The sequence below is a fragment of the Nothoprocta perdicaria genome, unplaced genomic scaffold (assembly GCF_003342845.1).
Source record: "Nothoprocta perdicaria isolate Ctin4 unplaced genomic scaffold, notPer1 scaffold_143, whole genome shotgun sequence".
In the NCBI taxonomy this organism is placed as follows: domain Eukaryota; kingdom Metazoa; phylum Chordata; class Aves; order Tinamiformes; family Tinamidae; genus Nothoprocta; species Nothoprocta perdicaria.
The window spans coordinates 1,731,198-1,743,348 of NW_020454572.1; positions in this window are offsets into that span (position 1 = coordinate 1,731,198).

Consider the following 12,151-nt stretch of genomic DNA (forward strand, 5'->3'; position numbering starts at 1 on the left):
TGCGGAGTGGCGGCAGTTTGCAGCCCTCTTGTCCCAGCCTGTCCCTGCCTGGTTTGGGGCAGGGGGGCCTGAAGGACGCTCAGTGCTTGTGAGTTGGCATCAGCTGGTGGAGGGATGGCTGAGAAGTGACAAAAGTCCCTCCATGGAGGCAAAGGCTGAAAATACCCTCTCAGACCTGGAAAATGTGCGTGGTTGCAGTCAAGACGCTGCGTTTCTCTGTCTGCCGAGCAAGCTGCGCTGCACAGGGCAGAGGTTTCCCCCACGGCTGCTGCGCCTTGGTGTCTGCGCCTCCGCAAGCAAGGGCTGCCTGAAACTACCCCTTCCTCCTTGGTTATGTTATTAGGAGAAGGACTTTGGAGCGCTGGCTGTTGAGCAAACGGCCCGTCCTTGGTTGGTGGTGCCGCTGTTTTGGAAGGGGTGGCAGCTGGATACGCACGGGGACGAGGAGCCGTGTTGGGTGCGGTGAAACGCGTTGGCCAACGCGTGGGAGTCCCCTGGGGATGTGCAGCCTCGCAGCGTGCCAGGGCGGGCCTGCCCGGCGCCAGGGACTGTCCTTGCTGCTGGAATCGCTGCTCCTTGTCCCCTTTGGTGGGACCTGCAGGCTGAGCCACCCGTGGGGCTCCCGGCCGGGCCTTCCCCAGTGACCTGCTTGCAGCGTTGGCAAGGAGCTACACCACAAAATGGGAGTAGAAATCGGGTAATTTGTCACTGCCTCAGTGACCATCTCCTTTACCTCCCTAGCAATGTATGGTGAGGCTGGAAAGAGCAATTCAGTGAAAATTCAGAAAGGCAGCACTGGTGATTTGAATAAGTTAAATAAGCCTTCACTACATATACTGGGGAGAAAGGAAAGAAAGGAAGGAAAGAAAGGAAGGAAAGAAAGAAAGAAAGGGAAGGAAGGAAGGAAAGAAAGAAAGGAAAGAAAGGAAGGGAATGTTGTGTCCTCTAACACGTTCCCCTCCGCCTGGCCGGGGAGCGGGAGCCGCTGCTCGGGGGCTGCCCTGGTTGCGGGCGGCGGGAGGGCGCCTGCCCCTGCCTCGTGTCTGCGGAAAGCTGAGAGAATGAGGCCGTTTGGTCCCTGCGAGCTGGGGAGAAACACACCCGGGTGCGACACTGGGAGGAAAGAGAGGTTTCCTCCAAGGGGGCGYGGGGGGAAGCCCTAGATGTATGCWTTTTTTTWTTTTTTTGGAAGATTCGTGGCCAGTGCTTTCCTGGTGGCTTTTGTTGCGGCGCTGCTTCAGAGCCCTGCTGTGCTGTTCTTTGAAACTGCAGAAGGATCTTGGATTAATTAAGTTCATTTTTACTGGTATTTGGAGCAGACTATATATACATATAATATATATAAAAATACTGCCCCTTCTTGYGCGTGAGCTCCGCTATCCTACAGCTGCTGCAGTAACGCAGGGAGAGTCACAGTGCAGCGGTTAGAAGGTGAAGTTTAAAACGGGAGCTGCCGAGTGGCGAGTTTCCTTGTCCTGCCCATCCCACGCYGTGCTTTGGGGCTTCCCGGCTCGTTCTGGCCGGCACGCGTGGGTCCGTGAGGGTGATTCCTGCAGGTGCTCCCCGTCCCGGGAGCYGCTGTTGCCGGACCCCATCACGCTGCCCCGGGGGGACCAGCCAAGCTCGCTGTTTGCCCGCGCCTGGTGAAGGAAGGGGCTGCCCGAGCAGTGGCCGGTGTGTGGGCACGATGGTAGGAGGACATCCCGTGACCCTTCTCGCTGGGCCTGTGCGCGGGGACCGGCGCTTGCACGGCCACTGATGCGCTCGCCGGCATGCGGAGCCACGTGGCTCTGTGTCCTGCCCTACGAATTTCCCTAAATTGGGCCCTGGAGGAAGCTCGCGTTGGAGAAAACACGCAGTCCTCTGGGCCCGTCTAACCCAAAAAGGGCCTTGGCGGTGAAACCCTGCGTCGCGTCGGCTCCACGGGGCTCGGCCATCACTTGGGTCCTTAGGGGCACACGGGTGTCCTCCCTGCTGTGGTTTGGGAGAACGGGTGCTGCTGTGCTACTGCGGGACCGGGGCAGGCCCTCTGCTGCGGGGTGCTGCGTTGCCGCCTCACTCCAGAAGAGCTTTAAAGGTGCCTTGTTCTACCTGCACATCCCTAGCTCACTGATGTGGGACCCTGCGTGGGGATGTGGGCCTCGTGCGCTGCACCCTGCGTCCTGCACAGGCCGCGACCTGCTCTGGTCCCTGCTGCCAAGTTTAGCTGGGGAGACTTGGAGGTGGGAGGTGGCTACATGCAGTCAGGAGCAGAGTTTGAATCACAGAAGGGTTGACGTTGGAAGGGACCTTTAGAGATCGTTCAGTGCAACCCCAGCTGCACAAGCGGGGTCACTGAGAGCACACTGCACAGGCAATGTGGCTGTGTGTCCGTGGATGAGCCTTGCTGGTGCTCTGACTGCACAGAGCACTGGAGAAGGCTGCCTTGGATCTGGGTGGGTGGGTGGATGGGGGGCCTGCAGACCTTGCTGAATGCTCTGGCAGAAGGGCGAAAGAAGAACTCCTCGAGAGGGTCCAGGAGAGAGCAACTAAGATGATGAAGGGACTGGAACATCTCTCATATGAGGAGAGACTTAGTGAGTTGGGCCTGTTCAGCCTGGMGAAGAGAAGGCTGAGAGGGGATCTGATCAAYGTGTATACGGACATGAAGGGGGAGTGTAGGGAGGAAGGGGCCAAGCTCTTCTCAGTGGTGGCCAGTAACAGGACCAGGGGCAATGGGTGTAAGTTGAAACAYAGGCAGTTCCATCTCCAGATGGGGAGGAACTTCTTTACTGTGAGGGTGCCYGAGAGCCCTGGCCCAGGCTGCCCAGGGAGGTTGTGGTCTCCCTCTCTGCAGGTCTTCAAACCCGCCTGGATGCCACCCTGTGCCCCGTGCTCTGGGTGTCCCTGCTGGAGCAGGAAGGTTGGACTAGACGATCTCTAGAGGTCCCTTCCAACCTTGAACATTCTGTGATTCTGTGAAGAGGGCTGTTCCCTCGCAGGGTCAGGCACAGGGGCTGTTTTGTTGTAGCTGGTCCTTCCTTGCGCCTCGCCCTTGGGGTCCCCTGTGAGAGGTTAGGAGTGGAGCCGGCACRTGGCAGATGTTCAGCTTGGGGTGTTTCCTCCCCGGTTTCCACCTGCCYGTGCGTGCTCAGCAGCTCTGTGGCCGCCTCGGCAGGATGCTCAAAGTTGTGGTGCCAGCGTAAGTGAATTGCAGTGTCCTCCCTGTGGCGGCACCCTCAGTGGCCTGGGGAACCTTGCCGCCATGTTGAGCAGATTAGGAGCCACCCTCCTCCTCCTCCTCCCCACAGYTCTGCCCTGCCCACCCCCTGCAGCTGGTCGCCAGCAGGCGTCATCGTTATCGGGCAGCCTGGGGATCGGCACCCATGGGTGTGACGGGCTGAGTCACGGCCCCTTTCCTTGTACAACGTGGCCTGGCTGAACCGTCTGGGCCAGCTGGCTGCCCAGGCCGGTTTTAGAGAGATCCCTTCTGAGCAGATGTGGCCTTACCAAGGGAGTCCACCAAGACGGTGACCTCTCCAACCTCAGGAAAGTGCTTGAGGTCTGGGTGACCAGCAGCCCAGGGTGGATCAAAGCCAAATCCGGAGCTTCTCTTAATGGCCTGTGCCCTTCTGGGATAGGAAAGCTGTCCCTCGCTGCAAGTCCTGGGCTTCTCCTGGAGGTCCTCCACTGGAAGATCTGGAGGAGGCTTTTGGGGTTGCGGTGGGTTTCATACCCACCCACTGCCTCTCAGCAGTCACCGTAGCCCCTGTAGCAGACACTTGTTCATGGGACTGGATGGGCTGTGTGAGGTGGTGGTGGAGGGAGTGGTGGGACTCTCAGATCTGCCGGGTGGAGATGTGAGGCTGCAAAGGGGTAGTAAAGGTCGCTGTGGGGAGGTCCCAGCAGAGAGCCTGCGAGCTGCTCGAGTGACGGCCTCGGCAGAACAACGCTTGAGGGCTGCGGGGACGCTCTGCTCTGCTCACCRCGCGTGTCAGAGGTTGTTGCTGCAGGCTTACACGGAGCTTTTAAAGCCTGAGCTGGTGTGAAGTGAGAGCAGAGGAACGGGAATTGCTCGGCTTTGTTTTGGTTTGTGGTCCATTAAAAACGGGAACCTCCTTCTGCGTGGCCAGTGCATCTTTCTTCAGATCTTGTCCTGAAGTCATTGCCTGAGCTTCTGGTTATCAAAGTTCAGATGCAGCTTAGTGGGTCGTTCCTTGTGGTCCGTCACGTTGCTGTCTGGGGTGGATCTCCTGCTGGGTTAAATTGGTCTTTTGTGGTCTGCTAGTGATCCTGGCGTCACTGTACATCCTGCACACCAAAGGACAAGGGATCCTCTTGAGATGCCAGTCTCACTCCATTGACTGTGGAAGAGGTGACTTTTGTGTTGTCCTTTTCATTGCTTTCCAGTCGGGATCTGCTACAAGTCTTGTATTCCCCACTTCCCTCTTCTCCTTTACCACCCCATCCTAGTCCATCCTGGGCACTGCAAGCAGCATCCAAGGAGAAAATAGTGCTTTATCACACTGCTGAGAGCCTTCCTTTTAACACACTGTTCAAGTATGATGCCTGTACCATGTAAGATGCAAAGCTGGAAACCAAAGAGAAGGCTGAGAGGGGATCTGATCAATGTGTACAAGAACCTGCAGGGGGAATGCAGGGAGGAAGGGGCCAGGCTCTTCTCGGTGGTGGCCRGTGCCAGGCCAAGGGGCAGTGGGTGCCAGCTGCAGCGCAGGCAGCTCCGTGTGCCCGTGAGGAAGAACTTGTTTGGTGGGAGGGTGCCCGAGCCCTGGCCCGGGCTGCCCAGGGAGGCTGCGGAGGCTCCTGCTCTGGGGATGTGCCAACGCGCCGGGCTGGGAGCRGGTGCCCCGTGCTCTGGGTGTCCCTGCTGGAGCAGGGGCTGGSCTGGGGGATCCCTGGGGGTCCCTTCCAACCTCAGCCATCCTGGGATTCTGTGGGCCACTTTGGGAGTGTAAGAAAAKCTGTAGCTTGCTGTAAGCGCTCTACATTTTGGAAGAGTTACCTCTGAGTCATAAGGGTTTCTGTCCTGCCCATGATACCACCAATAAACCTCTCGTGAGTGGCTGTGTTTGTCACTGTGTTGTTTATTCCCCATCTGAGCTCTCACGAAGAGCAAGGCCGGTGACGCTGTCTGGCCAGCTCCTCTGCCCTGCTCGCCTGGCAGAAGGGGCCCTGCTTGAGCAACGTTTACAGGGATGGGAACGTACTGAAATCGTCGCTTCGGGCTGATTGCAGACAGTCCTTGTGAGCTTGCGTGGGGYCCCTGTGAGCGCCACGGCTTAAGCAAGGAGTCCTCAGTGCAACTAGAGCCGAGAAGTTCTAGTGCGCAGAGCTTCTTGCACTCGATGAGAGACTTTGAGCCGCAAGACTTGTTTGGAGTTAAACCCCGACTCCCTGCGACTCTCTGGTCTGGCCGGGGAAAGGAAGCATGCGTCTTGGCCAGGCTGGCGCTGAGGATGAGGATGCATTTTGGTCAGTGCTGCAGGGCCTGGCTCGTCACGTGACCACCAGGTATAGCAAGGTAGACCTCATGGTTATCCTCATCCCTGAGAGCTGGGGGAGTCTCAGTGTTTCCTCCACTTGAGCACCTCCGCAGGAGCCTGCACCACCCTGCTGCCCTGCTCTCGGGCTCCTACCTGCTCTGGATTGGGCTCCTGGGAAATGACGAGCCTTGCCTCTCTCCTTTTGATGTTGGCTCTGTTTTCTCGCGTGTTTGGGCTGTGCTTTCCGTGCCTCCTGGCCCTGGTGCACCTCGCCAGCCTGGCTCTGATTTGGAAATGTCTTCCCGTGCTTGTGCAACACACAGGAGCTGCTCTTTGGCGAGTGCCCAAGCACCAGGAGCAGGTGTTGGAGGTTGCTGGGTTGAATGTTGGGTTAACCTTGCCTTGCTCGGTTACCCCCTTAGACCCTGCTTTCCTTCTGGAAGCAGCTCCTGCCTCTGGCCGGCGCAGCCCAAGCGCTGTTGTGTCTGCTGTGCCCGCCAAGGCCCACCATGGAAATGCTGGTTGTTTTAGAGCTGCCATGGAAAGCTCGAGCTGTTTGCCAAGCCGTCAAAGATGCATCCCGCTCCCTCCCCTGTGACAAAAATCATTCAGATGTTTCCTGGTGGGAAAGCAAAGCTCTCGCTGAGCTTCGCTGCTGCTGGAGGGCAGCCGCAGCCCTGGAGCTGCACAGGCAGCGGCCTGTGTTTTGGCTTCCAGACACCTAAACCACTGGCGAGTTGTGGCACGGACAACTTGTGGCCGTTTGGCATGACGCTGCCAGTCGTCTTCCACCTGGGAGAGGTTCATTTGCCTGCTGCCCTGGTACCGTGCAGCTCTGGCTCTTGGGATGGGTGTTTCGGGCAAGGCTGTGGCTTCTTCAGCAGATGAGGGATCTGGGGCTATGGGACAGCCATTTGCAGCTGAGTCCTGAGGGAGGGGACACACGTTGCTGAAGAGCTGAGTTGGTGCCGCGGCTTTGCCTTGCTGGGATTGCTGGCTAAAATCTGCGTGAGAAGGCGGTTCYGCAGTTCCTCTAGGAGGCAGTTTGGGAGGAAAAGGGCGGTAAAGGGTTAGAGCTCCTAAGCATCATCTCCTTAGCGAGCTGCTCCACCAGGGTTGAGGCCGGGTGTCTATGGTGCRGTTAGGCCTCCGTGCCAGACGTCGCTCATAGCCCCCCAGGCTGGGATGGGGGGTGTGAGGAGAGCGTTGGCCAAAGCCAGCGTGTGCTTCCCCAGGCCGGGGATTTGGGAGACCCGAGTTCAGCCCGAGCCCTGCCATCCGTACRGGGGTGCCTGGAGCAGCTGCACAGCTTCCTCAGAGACGAGGAGGACATCCTGCTTCCCAGGAGAGAAGTGCCGTGGAGATCCATTCACCRAGGAGCCCAGAGCTAGATCTCCGTGGTGTTCCACGGAGGAGAAATGTGCGTTTGCTGATGTGATGAGCAAGGGGGTCCCAAGAGGTCCCTTCCCAGCTGGGGCCTGTGTCCTGCAGCCCTTGAGCGCGGTTTGTACCTCGGAGTGCTGCCTAGGCGAGACTGAACGGCGCGAGCGGCTGAGCCGTTTCTGCCCTGCAGGAGAGTTCGGGAGGCGGCGGGTCCCTACGGGAGGGAGAGAGGGACTGCGGTGGGTTTGGAAGCTGGGCTGGGCACCCCGCTTTTCCCCGCGGYGCCCCCGCTTTTCCCTGCCTCCCGCGTGCGCACGTGCCGCGTTTCCGCTTCTTCCCTTTGCTGGGGCTGTAGCGGAGCGCCCTGAGCGGGTCACTGAGTCGAGTGGAAATTCTTTCAAGGATAACGAAAATCCTTGCCCTTCCTTCACAAAGGGGGAAGGTTTCCCCGGGGTGGACGGGAAGGGGCTTGCCGTAGTGCAGGGCAGCGGGGCTGTTGCTGCTTCTGAGGCGGCTTTAAACGCACCTCGTGTTCRCTCTGCAAATGAGCGTCGGGTCCTTTAGGGGGTGGAAATTGCTGAGGTTTGGTGGCACTGCTAATCCTCAAAAAAAGTTGCGTTTGAAACGCAGGGAGACGTTTTGCTGCTTTTCCCGCCAGTCGTGCGCTGTTTACGTTTCTGCAGCAAGCGGAGAGGAAGTTGGAACAGGCTGAGCGTGAGTAGGAAGCAGGAAGCGGGGGCGGCTTCATGCTGTGTTGGAGTGTGTGTGTGTGTATATGTGTGTGTACATATATATATATATATATTAAAGGAGGTCTTTCACCAACTCGAATGTGTTGTGCAAAACCCTTAGCCAATACTCGGGGAGCTCTAGGGTGGGGAGCTGGGTTGGGGCACGTTTGTGCTGTGATTTGCCTGAAGCTGCTCCGTGCTGCCCCCGGGAACGCGAAGCCGAGTCCCACGCGTCCCCTGWGGCGGGCTGGGATACAGGCAGCAACCCTCGATTCGGGCTCCTCATCCGAGGTAAAAATACCATGGCCACACGCTGCTGGCCTGTTTGGTGCCATCACCCTGGCCTGATTTGTTCCAAAACACGATTTAAATTTAAACTCCTTAAGGCAACTGAGGCGCTTGAGGGTGGTGGCTGAGGGCGAAGGTGCCGCCTGGAGCACGTTCACTCTCCATCCACAAAGAAGTTCTGTGTCTCCGGCGATTACACATCTTGTTTCCTTTAGGAATGCAAGCTCCGACCTGGCGTGATCTTTGCTGTTGTTGTTTTCCTGTGAACGCTTAAACCAGTGCTGTGGCGTGGCCAGAGCAACGTGCTGCTTGCTGTAGCCCTCCTGCAGAGGAGGGAAGAGAACCTCTCAAGGTAGCAGGTGGGTTGAAAGGTGGATACCTCCTGCCCCTTGAAGTAAGAGAGGGAAAAAGCACCCTGAGGGCTTCTGGCAGGTCCTGAGAGGGAAAAAAAACACCCTGAGGGCTTCTGGCAGGTCCTCCCGCACGCGTCCCAGTGCAGAAGCTTCCTGCTGGCCTGTGGTGAAGCTCCTTGACACAAGACGTCACGGACACGGTGGGGATACAAAGTCACCTGAGGGAAAACTACGTGAGAGCTATTTAATATAAAGCCAGGTCCAGCTTGGGAAATCGTTGACCTGTTAGTGCTGGAGCCCAGGAGATGTCTGGAGAACGTCCCTCTGCCCGTGCCCTGTTCCTATCGCCCATCCTTAGGCTGCCGTGGCCGGCGTCGGGCAGGGGAGCTGAGGCTTTGTCCTCGTCGTGGAGGCCTTGCTATCGACAAGGGCCGTGCCTGGCAGTCTTGGCTCGTCACCCAAACGCCTCCGCGTGTTTCTGGGATGCCACTCGGAGGTGGGCRGGAGGGCTGGAGACGCAGCTGCACCATTGACTTGGTTGGTCGCGCTGTGCTTTGTCTGCCCTTGGAAGCCAGCCGAGCAGCCCCGAGCCCTGCTCGTGTTTCCCTGGGAAGCCACGTGGCCGCTTGATAAGCACAAACCTGGCAGCTGTGATTATATGTTCGGAGAATATTTGACTGCAGATGCCAAGTGAGTGGAAGGACTTTATTTAGGGCGGTGAATGCTGAGAGACGAGAACAAAAAAAAAGGAGGAGAGACCAGAATATAGATGTTGGAGAGATGTTTTCTTTCGGTGCCAGCTCAACTTCCCCGGAGCTGGAGGAGTTTTCTGGGCGTTACATTTTCTGCCACTCTCTCCTTTGAGCCTCCGAGGGTCTCAGATGTGACATCCATGACCAAGGGAGGTCCTGGAGTGCCCARTGTGTTGTCCAGCTGCTGCCCCTGCCGCTATGTGGGGAATGCAAAGGCCAAATCCTTGCTTGGCACCGGTCTCCCGCTCCCCATGAAGCTGATGGATTCGTGCCAGTGGACATCAGCTGGCCCGGGGAGGATGTGCAGTGGGAGGAAAAAGTGCTGGGGATTTAAAAAACACTTTTATTTTTATTTTTTTGCTGGTGTAACCCTGCCAGGAGAGAGGAGCCCGGTCCTGAGGCCAGGCTCCCCATGGCGAGTGGGGCGAGATGGATGCTTAGGCTGGATGACATAGGTGGGCATGTGTTATGGTAGGACCTTCTGACGTGGCTGTGCTCTGCTGAAGCACCACAGGGGCTTCTGGCCTTCAGCTCTTAAACGAGTTGGTTTTCAGGTGGATCAGGTCCTGATCTGACCTGAGAACGTGCAAACCTTTCCGTGCACAGAAGGCAAGGGGCAGCCCTGGGAATGCGTGGTGGGACCCCGTCACTTGGTGCACTCCTTGGCACGTCTCCTGCTGGCTCTTCCTGGCCTTGTGGAGAGCTGGTTCCAGGTGCCTTCTGGCCCAAAGCAGCATCGCGACAGCCCCATCCTGCTCTGTGCCTTTCCGAGGGCTCCTGCTGACCCGAGGGAAGGCGCAGTGAGGAGCACGTCAGCGGCAGAGCGGGATGTGGCCCTTTGGCCAGGCCCCGTCTGCTTGGACTCTGATCTCCTGTGGGTTAAGAGATGGCTTTACTCAGCACAGTCCAACCCAGCGCGGTCCTAACAAGTAGGGGCCTTTTTTCTCTGGAGAAGAGACGGCTCAGAGGGGATATGATTAATATGTATAAGTTCAGGAAGGGAGAATGCAGGGAGGAAGGGGACAGGCTGTTCTCACTGGTGGCCAGCGATAGGACGAGGGGTAATGGCCACAAGCTGAAGCACAAGAAGTTCCGTCTCCAGGTGAGGAGGAACTTCTTTACTGTTAGGGTGACAGAGCAGTGGAACAGGCTGCCCAGGGAGGTTGTGGAGTCTCCTACTCTRGAGGTCTTCAAAACCCGCCTGGATGCCACCCTGTGCCACATGCTSTAGGTGTGCCTGCTTGAGCAGGAAGGTTGGACTAGATGATCTGTAGAGGTCCCTTCCAACCTTAAATATTCTGAAATATTCTGAAGTGATGTCCTCTTCTGTGATGCCAGCGGGCCCATCTCAGCTTTGCTTTTCCCTCCAAAGAGGTGAAGCCAAGGTGTCCCACTGCTATTTAGCCTTGGGACACCAGGGTGAAACCCTTCCTGCAACATCCCGCCCACCACTGGGCACTGCAGAGCAGGACAGGGCTCCCCGCTTCCACAGAAAAGCCGTCTCTGATGGAATGGGCTGAGCAGAGATGGGTTGGATCCTTCTCTTGCCCTTTGCCTTCTTGCCATAGTGTGTTTTGTTGGTGGCACCTGAGAGATGCAGTTACACTGGGGGGGCAAACAGCCCCCATAAGGGAGCCRGTGGCTGGGTCCCGTGCATCCGCAGTGGAGAAAAGGGCGAAGGGGCTGCCTGGGTTTGTGCTGGGGGTGCCGCGGTGCCCTGAGCCGGGCTGGGAGCCGGGACTTGCCCTGGGGCACCCGGCACCCGCTGCTCCCCATCTCTTCCCCTTGCCTTGGGGTCCGGAGCCTTCCCAAGGCGCCGTCCCTCCTCCCGGGGGAGCGGGCCCGCATGTGCCGGGCGGCGTGGGGAAAAGCTGCCTGCACCGAGTCGTTTGCTGCTGCTTCCGTGGCGAGGCTGAGCCTGGGCAGGGGAAGGAGCCGTGGAAAAACCCACCCGGCTCCTCCRGCGCCGCCGCCCCGGCCTTGCTGCTGGAGGGAGCCGCAGACGGGCAGCAGCGTAAATAGAAGAGCTGAGGAGCTATTTTAAGACTTGGGTTGCATCATCTGTGGATTAAAAAAAACAAAAAAATCTTTGTTTTCGCTGCCACAGGCAGCAGCAGCGGCTTGAAAGCCGCTCGATCCCATATGGGACGTTTCAGAGGACTTCTWTTTTCTCCCAGGCGGGGGAGAAAAGAGCGGGACCGGAGGGCCCCTTTGGAGCCAACACAGCTGTGGCCCTTGGGGTTTTTAGGGTTCCCTTTGGCACCAGGCAAACGGGGTGGGGAGGGCGGTGGAAGGGTGAGGATGTTTCCCTGCTCAGCTGGATTCGCGGCCGGGATATTGGAGCGCTCGGAGAGGGGACGCCCGTGGCTGGGCGCCCACGTGTGCCCGGCTTTGTGTGCCCAGCTTTGCGTGCCCAGCTCCCTGCCTGCTGTCTGACAGCGCCGGCCCTTCTGCAAAAACGCAGGCTCAGGCTCAGCGCGTCCAAGACTAAACCCAAAGGGAAGGGAGCAGCCGCGGAGCTTCCCCGCGGCGGCTCAGGAGTGCGAGCGTGTTTGTGCCCGGGCAAGATAAGCACGTGTATAAAGGGGGGTTATTCCCTGGCRGACACAGATGGTCCGTTGAGGTGGAGGAGCTTAGGGCTTGAAGATAAAGCGGGTTAGCCGGGAGCTGCTCTTGAAGAAGAGGGCTGTGGAGGAAGGCTTGGAGCCGGCTGTGAAGAGAGCTCGCTCTCTCCAATGGCAACTGCCGCCTCGGAGCATCAGTGGTGTCGTTCAATTAGAAAATGCTTTCTCTTTCTCTCCCYGTCTCTCTCCTGCTTCTCCATTGAGGATCTTTGTGGCTTTTTGGTGAGTGATCTGCACATCAGGACGCAGAAATGTTACGGGGGAGATGGATGAGGTTGTTGCCATAATGATAGCATAAAGCTCATATCTATCTTCTGCAAATGGCTTTGATATTAGACTTTTCCTGAGCTCTTACTAGAATGGATTTTTTTTTAAATCAGCCCATGTTCCAGGCTCTGCACTGACCCAAACAGTGCTGTGTTTTCGTGGGTATTAGAGCCCCTGCTTCRTTCTGCCCCGATGGATCTTCCAGTCCTCACCTCTTCCTGCGTGACAGCTTGGTGACAAGTTTGGCCATAGTGGCCTAGGCCCATCCYG